Raw genomic sequence first — 6,902 nt, 5'->3', positions numbered from 1 at the left:
AAGAGACCGCATGTAATTATGATTATGCATTGATGGTATCTAAAATGCATAATTTGATGCTATTGATAATGACTGCCATTATACTGAGATTATGTTGATGACTGATGTCATGTTATGACTGGTAATATGTTGATGATGATGACTGATGTTATGTTAATGACTGGTAGATTGATGATGATGACTGATGTTATGTTAATGACTGGTAGATTGATGTTGATGATTGTTGATGCATGATATATTAATCACATGATTAAGGACGTTAAGATTAATATTCATGTCATGTTATGATGTTATGTTATGCTACATGCTATGGGTAGGTTGTTCTGTTAACTTTGTCTATTAGAGTCATACCTGCATGGGTGTCCTTCGAAAAGAAAGGAGAATCATTCCTAATCTATGTCCTCCATGTCAATAGTCGTCGCTTAGTAGACAGAGCAAAAAAATTATGTAGCTATTGTAGATACCATATGTTATCCATTTATTCTATTTTATTTTGATTAAACTTGATTTAAACAAATGAAAAAGATAAATTTGAATCTAACTTTTTAAATTTGAATCTAACTTTTTTCAAAAAAGAAAAAACAAATGAAAAGAAAAATAAGAGAACAAATCTATCATAATTTTTCTCTCATCTCACGTTTTTTCCTCTCTTTTCCCTAACTTCTTTCAATTATCTCATCCATATCATTATTCACTTCATCCTCTCTCCCAGAATTCTTCTTTTTCCCTCCTCACCATTCTCCCAATTTCTTTTCTCACGACTATTCATCTATTTTGTCCATATTCTAAGAAAAACTAACTTCTCTTCCTATAAATTGAAATCTCAAAAGAAGATTATACATGCATGTAAGGGTATTTTCCACTAAAAAGCTCTTGCGCATACCCAACTCTCAATTTGCTTTTAGTTGTAAGGGTTGAAAAAAGGGAAGCAATAAACTTTTCCAAAACTTGACTAGGGGATACGTATGTGAAAGAAAGCGACTCCAACATATTATTTATTTTCTAGCTCTTTTTACAAATAGTTTCGGTAACTGACAGGTCTAAATTAAAATATAAATACCTGTTCAGATTTGTTATAAAAGTATAATGTGTGCTTTCGTAAAGAGAGAAAAAGACTTGTATGATTTCTTCAAGGAAAAATTCCTTCCCGTGGACTTAGTTTTCACTCATTTCATCTACCTTGAGTTCTTGCACTTCATTCACCATCAGATTGCTTGGGTTATTAGGCTTGAAATTCAAATTAAAACCCAACAGAATTGGTATTAGAGCATTAAAGATATCAAGAAAGCAATTCTTGGAGTTCAAGATTCAAAAATTCAAGCAAAAATGACAGTAGCAAGGTATCCGATTGAAGTTTGATGGAAGAGTGATTTGGTTCATGGAAAGGCAAAATCAAAGCTGTTGTCGGATAGCTGAAGGCTCGCAAGGCTCATTGGATCCATAAACCTACCGAAATACAGTCACAACAACAAGGAAAAGAAGATTGGGAATTGGCAGCTTATGAAACCTTGGTTTTGAATTTCGAAGACAATATTCTAAAGACAAGTTATTGACCAAGATAATACCTACAAGATGTGGTCTAAGCTTCATTTGCCACTAAAGATCTTCCAAATAAAATGTTCTTGAGAGGGAAATTCTTTACAAGATGGACTCCTCGAAGACCCTTACTAATAACCTTGACGAGTTCAAGAAAATAGTTTCTAATTTCAACGATCTTGGAGAAAAGCTAGGTGATGATAATGAGGCACATGTCCTTTTAAATTCAATACCCGAATTCTATAGTGGTAAAAAATGCTTTGAAATATAGTAGAGATTCTATTACTACAGATGCCATCATTTCAACATTAAGCACAAAAGAAATGGAACTTCAAGTAACCAAGAAAGAACTACGAAGTGTAGAAGGTTTGTTTGTGAAGGACAAGAATAAGTCAAGTCAGTCCAACAATAGAAAACAACACACAAATAAGGGTCATAAGGCCAAGACCAAGCTGAGATGCAACTGTTGCAAGAAGAAATGTCACCTTAAGAGAGATTGCTACTGATTGAAGAGCAAAAATCAAGAAATAGAGAAAAAAGACAAAAAAAAAAAAGGTGGGAAAACAGCCCGAGGCTTATGTAGTTAAAAGATCCTACTTCTATTATGATGCTTGCTAACCAAGTGAACCCTCTAGAAAAGCATAATTAGGTCCTTAATCCTGTTTCACTTATCTCATGACATATTTTAGGCCATGGTTCTGTTATTAATATTATCATCATAACAAACAGAAACTCATGTATACGTATTATAGATCTGAGCCCAATAAATTAACGTTATCTCCTTAACAACAAATTTACTCACCCTAATGCTTGAGTTTTGAGAGAGTAATTGTCTCGCAGATAGAACATATCAACTTTCTTCTAATTAAGAGTAGCACTCTGTCTAGAAGATCGACCAATGAAACTTTGTGGATCTACCTAACGTCAAGATTGTAGACGATGGAGAGAATTCTTTTTGAAGAAACAATGATATTTCTTCAACCAAATAGAAAAGAACCTTATTTATAGACTTATTTGTGGCCATTCGAAAAGTCATGTTCTTTTCTATAATTTAGTTATTAATAATTTTTATGAAGTGATGCATCCACTCATGATCCATCCATTCATGAAAAAACACAAACAGTTATTAATTTTTATGAAGTGATGCATCCAATCATGATGCATCATCTCTTGAAAAAACACAGTTAATAACCATTTATTCCAACAGGTTCAACACTTATAAGAAACTAGATGGAGAACCTGTTTATATCAGCAATAATGAAATTTGTGTTTTGGTTGGTGAGAAAGTAAATGATATTTGTTATGTAAGAGGAGTAGGGATGGTTAGTGAAGACTACACAGTGACAAAGACAGCTTTTACATAATCTGATTTTTGGCATAAAAGGCTATCGAAGCACTCTCAAAATAGGGGATACTAATTCAAGGCATTAGTGAACAAACTATCCTTATGTGAACATCGTATAATTTGCAAGGCTACTAGGAAAAGCTTTACCAAAGCTCAAGATACTGCCAAAGACATCCTAGACTATGTTCATTCATATCTATGTGGACAAGCATCAACTCCAAGCCTAAATGGCTCAAGGTACTTACTATCTTTTATAGATGATTGTTCTAGAAAAAGTTGGGTCTAGTTTCTTAAAACTAAAGACCAAGGGTTTAATAGATTTAAGAAATGGAAACTCGTGATTGAAAAAACAAACATCTAGGGTAATCAAATGTCTTAGAAAAGATAATGGGCTGGAATTTTGTTGTGAAGAGTTTAATAAATTTTGGCAAGAAAATGGAATCGTGAGGCATAGGACAGTTAGGTTTACACCTCAACAACATGGGTGATTGAAAGGCTTTATAGAACCATTATGCAAAGGGTTAGATGTCTATTGTTTGATACTATTCGATCTTAATGAAAAATCTTAGATGTTTATTGTTTGATACTGTTTACACCTTAAATAAGTGTCCTTATACATCCCCAGATTTCCTAACTCCTGCGGAAATGTGGTCCTTGTATCCACATAACTTAAACAATCGAAAGATGTTTGATTGTGTTGAATTTGTCCACCAAAACATAGAGAAACTTAAAGCTAGGGCTACTATATAAATGTATGTTAGAAGGTTTTTCATAAGATGTTAAAAAACTTTAAAATGTGGCACTCTAATGAAAAAAAGCTTATAATCAACAAAGACATTCCCTTTAAAAAAGAATAAATTTTTATGTAAAAAGGATGAGAAAACTGAACCTTCCACTATTAATTTTAAGACGCATAAGTCTACTAAGCAAGCTATGGATCTTATCTCTCAAAATGAGCCAGAATAAGAAAAGTAAATAATAGGGGATACAAATAGGTTTTGATGATGTTCAACCTTATTTGAGTGAATACTCTTTGGCTTAGGATAAACAAAGAAGAGTTATAGTACCTCCAGCGAGGTATTTTGAAATGAACTACATGAACCTAGTGCTTAATGCTATTGTGGCTCCTAATGACCTAGAGCCAACTACCTTTGATGGGGCTACAAGTGACCCTAATGCTAGAAGTTGGATAGAAGCCATGTAGGAGGAAATGCATTTACTAAATGTGAATGACACTTAGTCCCTATGTCTCTTCCTAAAGAATGCAACCCAATTGCATCTAAGTGGATTTTTAAACTTAAAGAAGGAAGCACCATCGACCCTAAGCCTAGATATAAGATTAGGTTGGTTGCTAAAGGTTTTACACAAAGGGAGGGCATTGACTCTTCAGAGATATTTTCTCCAGTGTTAAACAAACCTCTATTAGGCTCCTTTTGTCTATGGTTAAGTAATCTAGAACTAGTTCAACAAGATGTGAAGATTGTCTTCCTTAATGAACGTCTAGAAGAGACAATCTACATGGTGTAACCTAAGGGGTTTGAAGTAAAAGGGAAGGAACACGTCTATTGCCAACTCAACACGTCAATCTATGGACTTAACTCAACAACTACATTGCTAGCATTAGGTTTAAAAGAAGTTCCTATGACACATATGTGTGTATGTGAACACATCTTCCTATAAGGATACAATGTACTTACTCATATATGTTGATGATATGCTTCTAGGAGAAAAAATTAAACTAGACTTGACACATGTCAAAGATCTCCTAAAGAGAGGGTTTGACATGAAGGACATGGCTAAGGCAAGCTAAATTCTAGGGATTGAGTTCCTAAGGAACAGAGAGAAGTCCACCCGAAGTATTAGTCAATCTAGTTACTATGAGAAAGTAGTCAAAATATTCTTATTCTCTTTCTTTATGTTTTTCGAGCAAAAAGTGTGTTTATTTGAGTGTTGAGATTTCAATCAGTTTTCAGTACAATTCTTAGTTTTTTGGAGAAGGAAAAGATGATGGACAGGAACAGAAAATTTTTGTAATTAGCATTTGTTTTAATAATACGTGATTACTATATGATGTCTATCTGATTACTTTTTTCAACTTCATCCTGATCAAGAAGAAAAAGATGAAGGAAATGAACATGATGAATGTTCACTTGATGTAGTACATAAGGTAATTGGAGTAACTGGATTTCGTTGTTAATCTATCACGTTGATCTGATTGACATTTGATTACTTGTCTTAGGTCACTGAACAAGACCAACAAAACGGAAAAAAAAAATTGAAAAAAAAAATCAACAAAACGATGATGGATGGACAGTTGATGCTTTACAATAAGTTGACAAGGTTAATTTTAATTTAAGTGATTACCATCTAATGTCCATCTTATTTCTATTTGATTGCATTTGATGGAAATATTTGCAATTTATGTTATAAAATCTCCTTAATTTGTATATAATAGATTGTTTATAAACGTAAACTTCAACGAAAAGGAAATAAAGAAGATATACTAGTAAGTACCTAATAATGTACATAAATGGTTTTGAAACTTTTTTACTAGACAATGATTGTTTTGTATGTTTTGTAAACAGAGTGAAGAAAGAAGAGAAGAAAGAGATATGATAACAAAAAACAAAAAATGATAAAGAAAAAGAAAGGGTAACAAAATTCTCTATTTTGATAAGATGTAAAATTAATACACTTGAACTAAAAAACTTGTTTTAGGTCCCTGAATAAGAAGATGAAAAAGATAAAGATGTTGAAGGAAAAGATCAGCAAAACACTGAAGGATGTACGGTTACGGTTGATCAAATACTTGATATTGCAAGGTCATTTTCAGTAATTAGTTCTGATTTAAATCTAATTGATTACCATCGATCACCATCTGATGTCCATTTGATTTCTAATAGCTTGTTATGTATATAATAGCTTGTTGAAAAACTTCAACCAAAAGGGACTCAAGAAGATATAGTATAGAAAAACTATCCATTGTAAGTACCTAATAATATACACAAATTCATTGAAACTTTTTCATTAATTAATGATTGTTTTGTATATTTTGTAAACATGATGAAGAAAGCAGAGAAGAAAATGAAACGGGAACAAAGAAAAGAAATGATAAAGGAAAAGAAAAGGCAACAAAATTCCCTATTTTGATAAGATGTAAAACTAACATACTTGAACTAATAAACTTGTACCCATCTGATTTAGGTCCATAAAAAAGAACAAAAAGTTAAAGAAACCGAAGGAGAATATCATCAACGAAATAAAGTTGATCAAATACTCCAACTTGGCAAGGTGACTTTTAGTAATTAGTTCTGATTTTAATATAAGTGATTAACATCTCATGTCCATCTTATACCCATCTAATTGCATATGATTTCTCTTTTGATTTTTTTTTTTTTTTTTTTTTTTTGCATAGTTAACAATTTTTTTTTAATCTACTTCATTTATATTTAATAGCTTGTTAAAGAACTTAAACAAAATGAAAATCAAGAAGATGAAATAGTAGAAAAAGAATCACTTGTAAGTACCTAATAATAAACACATTGATTTAAACTTTTTCATTAGATAATGATTGTTTTGTATGTTTTATAAACAAGATAAGACACCAGAGAAGTGAAAACATGGAAAAAGAATGATAAAGGAAAAAAGAAGGTAACAAAATTTTCTATTTTGATAAGATTTAAAATTAGTACATATGATTACCTTCTGATTACTATTTTATACCAATTTAAAATTTATTTTATATTTGATTTAGGTGGTTGACAATAGAATGAAAACAAGGTAGTCTTCCCAAGAAGCAAAGCTTGAAGTTGTAGAAAAAGAAAGACTAAAAAGAAAAAGATAAAACGAACATTGAAGGTTATTGGTTTCAAATTTGGAAAGAAACAGAAGTCTCCAAACAAGACCCATAATACAAGAAGCAGCGTTTTTTAGCCACCTCATTTAGTTTATATTTATCATAATAGAACTCAGACATAAAAAAAAAAAAAAAAAAAAAAAAAAAAAAAAAAAAAACCTTTAT

This window comes from Cucumis melo, chromosome 3 (assembly GCF_025177605.1).
Source record: "Cucumis melo cultivar AY chromosome 3, USDA_Cmelo_AY_1.0, whole genome shotgun sequence".
NCBI lineage: Eukaryota > Viridiplantae > Streptophyta > Magnoliopsida > Cucurbitales > Cucurbitaceae > Cucumis > Cucumis melo.
This window is presented reverse-complemented; position numbering follows the sequence as displayed.